General features: G+C 38.3%; 1 pseudogene; it reads right to left on the reverse strand.

Moving 5' to 3' along the window:
* Positions 1–10,185: 10,185 nt before the first annotated feature.
* Positions 10,186–12,419, reverse strand: part of LOC149163091 (RNA polymerase II C-terminal domain phosphatase-like 3) — a 28,049-nt pseudogene continuing 25,815 nt past the window's right edge.

A 12,419-nucleotide genomic window follows, 5' to 3' on the forward strand; every position in this document is an offset into this window, starting at 1 on the left:
TCTCACTTATATAATCAATCAAATATCAACCTCCTTATGCATTCAGATTTACATTCAGATCTAAGAAGACTTCATTGACAGTAAAATAGCAGTAGCAATAAATCATCAATACTGATATGATAGATCAGTGATCTCTGAACATCAAGCCTTTCTTTTGTATACGCTACTTGAAATAACAGAACCTGCATGTATATGCTCTTTTGTCGAGACGAACCTGCGTACATATCTGCAAATATTGACTTAGAACTTTGTTGCAATTCCAGACTTCAGACAAACCCAAATCATGATAGATAATGAATAAAATAGACGCAAAACATCAGATCTAGCCTCAACCAATATCAAATCATTCAAGAATAAGTCATTTCAGGTCTCATGATCCTAATCCAATATTGAACTCAAGGTGCACATAAATATTTCAGATCTAGTCCCAAACATAACCCTGCAACATAAAATATACTTCAGATAGAAATATTCCTTAGAATCTTATTCACTTGCACACCTGGTGTTATGGGAAAATTTAGTGTTTCTTCAGACGACTAACCCCTAGACCTAGTAGCTAGTCTAGAACAACAACTAAAGTAATCCAATTGCTTTTCCTATAGCTAACAGATAAAAGAAAGAGGAACAAAAGAACCAACCTATATCTCTTGCTCGATCCCTCTTCCCTTTGACTTCTTTCGTTGCTCCCTTCCGTACTTAACTCGCTTGGAAGGTACCTGCACACAAGCTGAGACAGAAAACCATCAAAGCATACATATCGATCTGTTAACTAAACATATTATAGAATCAAAAGTACAATATACATCATATAAACACATGAATGGGAAAAAAACATATAACTCTTTATTGATAAAGGAAAGATTACAACCCTTGAAGCCATGTTTGATTCAGTGTCTTCCTTCCAGTTTCAAACCCTTCTCTCCTCATGAAGCAACAATTTGACATGATAACATTACTCTCTTGCAAGTCTCACTCAAACAACATTTCCTTAACTCAAGAAGTTCCAACCTCCCCAAGCCTTTGAATGCTTGGTCCATTTATAGCTGAATGGAGGAGGTTAAGCCATTAATGGCCCTCATGAATGCTTTGCCAAAATTGGGAAGTGGTTCCATGGAGGAAGGGATAATGGATTAAGGTTCATTCATCTCCTTCCTCACCCAAAAGAGAGCCCAATCCATCTAAAAACTTCCAGAAGCATCCATTGGATGAGGAATCTAATGGATTCATTTCAAAAATTCGATGAATCTCGCTCAGCGTAGGCAGAACAAAGGCTAGGTGCGATGCATAGCACCCAGACAGTGTAGTTACTGCAATGCATTACAGCCAGATAGAAGGCCACCTACACTGATCTCTTTAGGGGAATTTTTTGGATGAATGGTGTCATGAAACTCTTGAGAGGCAAGCATGATGTAGGTTAACTTCATTAGGGAATGAAAACAACTGAATTAGGGGTTGATGGACCCTAATAATACGGATATGGAAGTCAGTGTTGATGTGCCCAAATTTTCCTATAACAGTTTCCCCCTAAAGCATGAAGTTGAAAATAAACATGTTGAGTGAGATGCTTTACCACTTGGAGAGAAGGTTTCGAAGTGGAAGGTGATATGCATCAGTTACAGTACAAATATCATGATACTTTTATTTTTTTCACGAACTAGCTAAGGGAAGGCATACCCATGCTCACCTTATAAACTTTCATTACATGTACAAATATAGTTGTCTACAGATATAGACCCATGAATGGATGACCATGAATGTAAGGCCATTGTACATTTGATATAGTGCTCCTGAAAAATATATCGCAGCTTGGATGGATGAAACTAGATCCGGGGTCTTTAATCTCGTCCAATCATTCACTCAAGTACAAGTCTAACCATGTGAATAGATGATCTAAAGTCAAACATGGAAAGACATCGTTTGATTACCAGCCAATGATGTAAGCCATTAACAGATGTGAGAGGAATCACCAATAATGATAATGACCCTCAAGGTACTATAGTACATTTCGCATGGTGCGAATAAATTATTTGAATTCGAATGCCAAACAAAGTCTTTCAGTCGAAGGCCAGTGATGTTAACCTATTGCCAGAAGCGAGAAACCTGCCATTGATGTATGCAAGCCTCAAGGTATTGAAGGGGTGTTTCTAAGTCAAATTCTTGGATGATGTGCTGATGTCGACAAGAAGCGACTCGTCGCAGGAGGGCTTTGATGTATCCCTCATCAACGATATGAAACGAGGTAAATAATTTTTGAGATGAAACATTGACTGATGACACAAGGTTCAGGAATGGCGGGCATGAAAATGAAGGTTTATTGTATTGCAAAGGATGAAGTTTTGAACTGAATGACTTCTCTTGAACATATCGGCGACACTGAAGTGAATTGGTAGCATTGACCCAAAACAAAATGATGGATGGTATGATAGACCAATGGTGTGATAACCATCAAGCTGAATGACCCAACCCACATAGTCATAGTGATGAAGTGAAAGTGTCATGTTCAAGAGCGACCTGCTACCATAAAGCGTTCCTAGTTTTTTCCCATTTTCCCTAGTCATTTCTGACCAGTACCTCTTTATTTTTTATCAATCTTGAGGAGGATAACATATTCTTGTTGTATAATTCCACCCTTCGGGTGAATCCATTGCTATTTGATGCTTTAACGCGTCCAGCGAAGGTGAAACTTGGTCTTGTCTAGATGGAAAAGTTTGTCGCTATTTAATGTTTTTAATGAGTTTAACGACAAAGATAACTCAGTCCTTTTCACATTTAAAGATTCTGAAAAGGGACTAAAAGAAAACTCCACAAGTTCTTTTTTGTACATTTGTCTCTCAAGCTCGAAAAAGCATAAAACAATACAAGAGAGAACCTATTGATCATTTTCGATCAACGAGTACCTTTTTCGTAGTTAATCTATCTCAGACCGAAGAAGGGGTAAAACTATACGGAGTAGATATTGATTCTAATCCATTAACGAGCTAGAAACGACAAGTGCTCGACAATCTTTTCATGTTTAGAGAGTCTGAAAAGAGCTTAGAGAGGACTCCAAGGGGGTTCCTTTTGCATTTTTAACAAAGCTCAAAAAAGCGATAAAAGTTTGCTTTGTGGTCAAATATGTTCAATTTACACGTAAGCACATCATAATTGCTTGCCAGTTGTTGATCCTACTCAAGATACCATCAAAATATTAAAAAATACATGTTCATGGATTAAATAAATAAAAAACCAACGTTTACTCGATTAATGTGGAAAAAATAAACATAAAAACTGGTTCTTACCATTCATTTTCATCATCTCATTTTTACCTTCTGAACTCTGGAGCAGTCTTTCCTGAAGTTCACCAGTTGATTGCAGAGGATTGAAGGGATCATTCCATGTGCTATTTGGACTAGGTAGAAACTAACTCGATTCTCTTTCATTTCATTTATCTCCTATTTTAGTCAAGAACATTTTAGGGTTTTGAGGTCCCTAGGGTTTCTTTTTCTAATACAGGAATCTAAAATGGTACTCATATGGAGAGAATGAGAGCATGAGGAACAAGATGTCATAGCCTTGAGTAATCAGGGAACAGTCGAGGCCCTAAGAAATTGTGGATTACTCAAGTATTTTAAGCTATCCAACTTGCGGCAGCAGATGGATCTTCTACGGTTTCTTATTCAATCATGGGATCCGACCGATCAAACTTTTCACATTTGGGACAAAGAAATCCCTTTTACCATCGATGATATATACTTTCTAACTGGACTGTCGAGGCGAGGTGCCCCCATTTCACTGACAGGTCTTGCCCATGGAGGTAGACCAGTGAAATATTATGTGCGACAGTTCTGTAGGCAAGGTGCCCAGCCTAGCATAGACGGAAAGATACTTATCAAGGATGTTAGTGATTTACCGCTAAGGACGATCCTTTTTACCATTGCCAAATTGGCTGGCAGTTCCACGCTTCATTTGGCCACCAAATCATACATGCAGTATGCCTTAGAATGTTTAGAGCCAAAAGTATTCAACTGGTGCGGGGCTATCTTTTCATCTGTGAAAGAGCAATTGACCAAGGTGAAAAAAGGAAATCTCAAAAATTTCGGCTATGGATCCATTGTGATCTCTTTCACCTTGGAGAGAATACCTCTCTTGCAGCCACAACTCATTTCACTGGGTGCATCTAGACCAAGAGACCCACGGATATGGAGGTGGACAGATCTAATGGCTAGACATGGTGCCCATTCTACGATTGTTTTTACCTCTACATTCTTTGAATGGTTCAACCGACAGAATATGACCTTCACAGAATATCCATATTCAGGAATGGATTTCCGTGGTGATCCAGATTTACCACTACCAACTGGAGCAGTGTGGGGTGCTATTGGTAAACTGTTTGACCAAGTGTTTTTAATTTTTAAAGTTTTTGCATTTTTTGTGTTTTTGATTAACTTCAAGACTAAACAAAATCAATGTTTTTATGTACACAGATATCGGACCTATTCGACCTATGGGAGACCCACGAGATGTAGTCGGACCAGCATAGAGATCTATAGGGAGAGCGATTCTCCGAGACTTGGATTTGGTCGAGACTCTGGCTGAATTGCAAAATCACATAGAGGGTTTAACCCTAGGTATTCCAGATATCCGGATCGAGGAGCTACCTATGCAATTGCAATGCCACACCATTGTGCTAGGTTATTGGATGAGACTCTTGCGCATGATAGCATAGGCAGTGACCTGCTATCATGAGCACCACTAGCTTACTAAGATCATTTCTGCATACATTTAGTTTTTGGGTCAGATGACCAATTTTTGTCTTGGACACAAACCGCTTGTAAAAACATTTTACAATTTACTTTCGAGGTTTTATTATGGTTGAGTGATGCAATCCTATTCAATTGATGATGTTAATTGAAAATATTTACTTTACATGTGTTGCAAATGTCTATTTAACACATAATTTTCAAGAGAGTCGGTTAATGTGTTTAGACTTCTGGAAATATGTTGATATTGAATAAACTCGAAATACCTTTCCAAAATACGAACTCTAAGGAACATACGATGAATTGCTGGGTTTCAGATAGTATAAACGCCAGTAACTTGTAGCACAACGAGCTGTGAGTCCAGCCTAATGATAATTCGGTGAATGCCAAGTGAAATGGCATCAGAGAGAAGTTCAATCAACGCGCTATACTCAACGATATTATTTGTTGATCGACCAATACAAATCCCTCTAAAACTCATTAACTCGCCACTCGGAGCGAAAATGGCCCATGCTGCAGAAGATAGGTTCTGCGTGCTATGACTAGCACCATCGACATAACCAACACATGGTTCCGAAAAGTTCGACAACTGCAATAAATGCAAAGTGGATTACTTAACTATGGCCTGTGGTACATCAAACATGGCAACCACATGGTTGAAGAAAAATAACGCAGCCGTTTCGCCGCTGTTGTTTAATGTAGGCATCGCCTCGGCCCATTTGGTAAAATAGTCAACGATGACTATAATATACCCATGCCCCCCGGTCGAGGTGGGGTTACATGTCATGAAATCTATGCCCCATTTTGCAAATGGTACAACAACAACTACTGGATGCAAAGTTGCAGGTGGTATTCGAGTTTTCCAATCAAATATTTGACATGCATGACAACTTTTGACAGCAATTATGCAATCTTTGAATATTGTTGGCCAAAAGTATCCAGCACAGAGAATTCTTTTTGCTGTTGCATATCTGGATAGATGTCCACCACAAGCACCTGAATGACAATCATTCAAAGCTTTCTTGGCCTCCTCATGAGTGAGGCACCTATGTAAAATCATATCAATACCACGGGATAAAGTGTGTCACCAATGATCAAATAATTTTTGGCTTGGTATTTGATACATCACTGTTTAACTAGATTATTAACGAATTTGCCGGATTTAAAATCTTTTCGTTCATGGATGGATTTTCTAGCTACAATCAAATCAATATCTGCCTAGAGGATCTGTCAAAAACTGCATTTATTTGTCCCTGGGGCACATTCGCGTATAGAAAGCTACCTTTTGGTTTGAAGAATGCAGGGGCTACATTTTAGAGGGCAATGAATTATGCCTTCCATGACATTAAGAACATTGTACAACCATTTCTTGATGATTTACCTACTCATTCACGAAAGCGGACTGATCGCCCGTAGCATCTTAGAGCAATATACTTACGATGCTGACACTACAAAATAGGACTCAATCTGCATAAGTGTGTGTTTTGTGTTGGCTTTGGTTGATTGCTTGGATCCATAGTCTCAAAATATGGAATTCGACTCGATCCAACTAAGGTTCAAGCAATACTTGACTTGCCTCCACCTTCAAATTTATTAGAGTTACAGAAACTTCAAGGGAAAGCAAACTTTCTGAGGAGGTTCATTCCAAACTATGCTGAGTTGGCTAAAGGTTTTACACGTCTGTTGAAGAAAGAGGTACCCTTCCATTGGGATCAGGTTGCACAAGCTTCCTTTAGTGCTCTTAAAGATTCCCTGATTAGAGCATCATTAATGTATGCCCCAAACTATCAACAAGACTATTACCTGTATCTCGCCGCTGCAAATACAACCATTAGAATGGTTTTAGTCCAAGAAGTAGATGGAATAGAACATCTTGTGTAGTATTTGAGTCGTAATCTCAATGATACATAAAGAAAATATTCTCATGTGGACAAGTTAGCTTTGGTGGCCGCTCAAGCGGTGCAGAGGTTTCGTCACTATATTATGTTGCGTAAAACTACAATTATCTCTGATTGCAACCCTATGACATACATTTTGTCACGTCAATTGCTGGGGGGAAGTATTCGAAGTGGATAGTTATATTGTATGAATTTGATTTGGAATTCATTAAATCTAAATCAAAGAAATCTCTCGTATTTGCCGCACTACTTTTCGATCTTCCCTCATCCTCCAACGATTCAACATCAGAAACATCAATCGTGGATGAGTCTCTATTTCTCATTTCGTCAAGTGATTCATGGTATGGATATATACTAATCTATCTCCACACCCAAGCTTTCCGACCCGATACCTCTCACTCAGGATAATTGTCTTTTGGACATGCTTTATTTACATCCTGGTAATCAACACACACTCGGATTGTCCCTTGTCTTTTCATCACAGGAACAATATTTGATACCCAATCAGTAAGAGGTACAGGGTAAATGAAGCCAGCATGCAAAATTTTTTCAACCTTTGTCTTAATGGTAGCAGCTTTCTTTGGATGTACAGGTTGAAGCCGTTGTCGTACCAGTTTGACATCAGGGTACACTTTGATTTGATGTTCAACAATACTCGAATCAATGCCTGAAATCTCCTCATAAGGCCATTCAAATACATCTCTAAATTCATGAAACATAGCACGGTAAATATCAAGTTCCAAAGGAGAACAAGATTTTCCGACATGAAAGTTTTCTACAACGTTAGGCTTGGTCGAAATGTCTATAGAAATGGTTTCTTCTATGTTAGACAAATTAAGCTCAGAATCTACTGAATCTATTCTAACAGAATTCAAAAAGAAATCTTCAATTGAAGGGTGTACTAGTTCATTTGAATAATCCTCCCTGAAATTTGGAGGAAGGGAACGATGATGTTAATCTTCCCAAGGTTCTTCCCCTATCATCATTGATTGGATGATTTCCTCATCTGTAGAATATATACAACCAAAAGGATCGGAAGAAGTACCGTATTCAAGTGAACAATTTACCCATACAATTGGCGAATGTGGATATGGAAATGCTACACAAGAAATAAAAATTGATTGCTATGCGATTTCAATGGGACTTAGCGGCATAACCTCAACAAAACTCTCATCTTCAACACTATTGGTGATCCTCTTTAAATCAGATGAAGTAGAGGATAACATATTACATGTCTCGACTCTCGCAACTTCCAAAGTTCCAGATGGTGGAGGAAGTGTGAAAGTACCCATTAAGGAGGGATCTTTGAAAAGACCTACACCAACAGATTGAAGTGAAAGCAGGGGTCCGTTAACAAATGGAATGCTTCCCATAACTTGAGAACTAGAGGCAAAAAATGAGGTTTGGTCGATAACTATTATTCCACCTTTATGAGGAAATGCAATCATACGAAAGTACATGGAAACAATAGCAGCCATAGCATAAACCCATGGTCATCCAAGTAAAATGTTGTAATCAAGGAGTTCGTCAACCACATTAATCTCAATAGTTACTGTTTTTCCCCCTAGTTCTACTTGCAGGCTATTCAAAATCCCACATCAAGTATAATGTCTTCCATCAAAAGCCTTCAATGTGGTTGGTGACCTTGACAATGTAGGTGACCCCAGTGTTTTCCAACAGCTCATTGACATAATACAGGTAGAAGCTCCCTCATCTATGATTGTTCGATGAATATTTTTGTTGAGAGCTTTAACCTGAATTAGAAAAGCTAATTGAGTTGGTAACTGTGGTGTATATCCTGAGTGATTAAAAACCACAAGATTAGAATCTGCTGGATCTACTCCACCTATTGCTGACAGTAAAGCCTGCTTCTGGGAGGGGCAATTTTGTAATACCTCAAGCGTTGACATAGCAGAAGGAGACTAAGCAAGATCTTCTACTATGTTATAATTTTGAGCAGCTCGAGCTCAAGGGTTAAATGTTGATTTGTGCACAACTCCCTTAGTTGGCTTTATTGTTAACTATGGTGCAATGGGCAGTGGAATATTTTCCGATGCGGTCAAAGTCAAAGAACCAGTTTGCTCAGTGGCCTGATTATTTGACAATGATGGCGGATTACCATAATCTTTTCTACGTGTCTGAACCATAATGTCATCCTTAGGTTTTGCGATGGATAACATTAATACTGGTGTTATACTCCTATACCAATAGGTGTCATATTTCATGATTGACTTGTTGAGCTCTGTAATATGTTCATTCCTTTCCTTGTTGCAAAGGTTTTCCATATTATCAAAAATTCAAAAAATGTAAAAAATGTAAAAAGGGTATACCCTAAAAGAAAAATCAAAGGGTGAAAATAAATAAAATGGTCAAAAAAGTGAAATAAATGAACCCCAAACAAAAATAGACCAAGAAGGTGTGCAAGTCCAAAATGCCACTACTTTTTTATTTTCTGTAATAAGCATTGTGTGTAGCTTGTTAACTTATGCCACAATTGATGAATGGCCAAACAACTTAATCTTGGCTAGCTCATATTTGAATTTCTTGTTTTAGAAATATAGAATAAAATCTGACCAAACTATGTAATCTTGGCAGATAAGTAGATAGGTAGAGTAAATAAAAAGGAGCTCAACAATTTAATCTGAGCCCTTGGAAGTAATAAGTGCAGACTTAGGTAGGCTCACTATGCAAAGAAAAGAAAAGTTAATAAGGGTTTGCCAGTCTAAGTGCACCCAAATAAAGAAGAAAAAATGCTAGGCCAAAGTAGGCAAGGTAGGTAGATGGTGTTGCAGAATGATACTTGTGATAGATTATGTCTCTAAATGTGTTAATATTTATCTCTATCACAAGTGCAAGGTGGACATTATACCTGATGCAGCTCAAGCAAGACAAGGTTGAATAACTAACTCCCCTTCATACTTTTCCCTAATCATTCACTAATTCCCCCAAAAGTATTAAGATCTGTGCTTAATATCACCCATCAAATCATTCATTTCATTTCATGAAGTTTCTCTTAAGTAAATCCCTACTTTACTTAGGAAAATGCACAATCTCACCCATAAACCCTTTTTTCCCTTTCAAAGCCTAAGTTTAAATGTAAATTTAACTTAGCGCTTTCGTTTCAAATTCATGTTAATTGCTAACATGTATTATATAAATCCTGAAACATTTTAAACCTTTCCTGTATTATATAACTATATAAAAACCCACAAGTTTTATATATTCCCGCCCCGGTTGAAATACAACCATAGCACTGTTTAACAGGAATTAACAGATTTATTATAAATTCGTTAATAACCAAAGTTCCCCGCCGCGTGACAAAGGGATTAATTAACCCCAGGCTAATTAATAACCATAACCCCAAGTATTACATAATCCCGCCATTTTAACATGGAATTAATAAGTTTATTCGAGACTTATTAAGAACCTTTCCCCGCCATGATAACGAGGTTAATTAACCATTTGGGTTAATTAATAACTACCCCTGACCCAATCAAAATAACCCCGAAACTATTAAATCATTTATAAATACGCCGGGCCCGCAATAGTTAAACCCCCGCCATGTCCTCTACCCATCCGCCGTCCGATCTCTGCCTCACCATCCGATGGTCAACGGCGATTTCACGACCCACCTTGTGACCACGCTTAAACTCGCGATCGCCAGGCGGTTTTCCACCTATACAAAAGCCACGCGTCATCTGTTTAATGTACTCGCCCACCCCCCGTCCAAAACCACTCAGCTCCAAAAGCGGTGCGAGTAAACTGCTTACTGCTTTCTGCTTACGTCATCCACCCTCCGCTGATGCCATTCACCTGATAAACCCTGCCAACCTTCATTTTGTTAAAATAAATGGGCAAAACATGTTTCTCATTGTTATACACTGTGCCTCGAGCTTTCATACAAAAAACGATCGACGCCAGCAGTCCAGTTTCAAACCGGCACCCGACTAGAAGAACTACGGAACGAGCTCGCAGCCGGCCATTCAACCCACCATTATACAATTTCCTCTTTGACACAGCCACATAAAGATCTACTGCGCGGTTACCTTGGGTAAAAGGAGAATTTTGGGCAATTAACCACAGTAAGGTAAACAAAGATGAACAGAGGTAAACATGGTCAAAGTGTATCAGATCAAGGTTAAAGAGTATCAGTTGAAACAGGGCAGCCAGCACTGAGTGACCGAAGAAAGACAACTGCAAGCCAAATCATAAGGCCTGCCTCCGGCACATTCAACAAAAACAAGACCAGCACAACATTAGTTTATCTTTTCTTTTATTTTCGAGACTAGCTGTTTCTATTTTCTTGTAAAACTATTTTTAGTCATCCTAGATATTATCTCACTTTGTTAGGAGATATTTGTTATACAATTTTGAGCATAAATACCCCTCAATTGGAGTATTGAAGAGGGGATTCCTAGACTTTGATGTAATATTTATTTTTTGGAATAAAGAGTTGTTGGAATCAAATGTTGCATGGCTTATTGGGTGAAGAATTGAAGCAGAGGATTTGTCACAGATTTCTTGAATCAACCACCAGATCAATAAGTCCTCTATATCTTGTGTTTTAAAGTTTTTTCTTGTTTATTATATCATATGTGTTTCACAATCTGAATGATAAAGAAAAGGTTTAATTTCCGAATATGCTTGATTGCACTCTGTTTTTAGTCATTATTATTCTCTATGTTTTCTTCAGAATTAGGATAAGCAGTGAAATCTTAATTGCTCCTGTTTCCTAATTCTTTCATGTTGATTATTTGCTAAAGAATACTTAACTGCTCCTTATCAGTAATCATCCAATTTCCCTCTTTAAATAGGTTGAAGGATTCTTAGCTGCCCTCCACCCCATTTGAGCCCATTCCATTTGTTTCAAGTCTTTATTAGTTCCCTGTTTGACTACCTTACTCTGTGAAGCCATCCTCTGTTAAGAAACCAAATCCAGAAAGCTATCTTCCTTGACTCCATTAGCCCAATGGCCTGAACTACTCTGTCTTACCTTTCTGCTCTATTGAATCTCACCACCCAAACTCAAACAAAACTCCTAAACTTCATAACTAGCCTAATACCTTTCAAAACAAAGCTAAATCATAAAGATAGAGCCCTCTCTAGATACAGATAGGCTAGATTTTGTATCTAAAAGATTGGTTTGTGGTTACCTTAGCCTCCTTTCCCCTTCTTACAACTTCTGGGAAAACCTGAGTGATAACACCAGGGATGTGGAAGAATTTTCAGTTGTAACCATATTGGTATCCGGGTTCAGAAATGGATCCGTCAACACTGCAGACGCAGTAGAAGCTTTTAACAGTTTAGAAACTTCCGAGCGGTGACGACAATCCCTTGTAAAATGCTCGTCATTACATATTAGACATGGATAATGAGGTTTATTTCCTAGATTAGAGGAATCAAATGATTTCTCTTGAGGAGGGTTTTCATTTTTCTTTTTATTTTTCCCTTTCTTCTTGCTTCCTGGTTGCTTTGAATTCTTACCTTTGTCAGATGACACGACATTAATCTTGGAAGTAGGAACCTCAAATGCATTTACAATTTGATTCATGGCAAGTGATTGACCAAATGGTTGACTTGCCGTTTGCGTGCTCAAGGAACTGATCACACTTTCTCCAGCATGAGAGTCCCTATTCGATGATGGAGGTGGAATGGATTGATTTAGGCATGGTGCATGTGGAATTTTGTCATAGAGCATGCCGGATTGTGTATAAATCAAATCCAAGTATTGGGCACGAGCAATCACTTGCTCTTCTGTAACAACTCCACCTTTAGCCACATC

Source organism: Pinus tabuliformis, chromosome 5_2 (genome assembly GCF_031772625.1).
Source record: "Pinus tabuliformis cultivar Carrire ecotype Pingquan chromosome 5_2, CPIR1, whole genome shotgun sequence".
Classification (NCBI taxonomy): Eukaryota; Viridiplantae; Streptophyta; class Pinopsida; order Pinales; family Pinaceae; genus Pinus; species Pinus tabuliformis.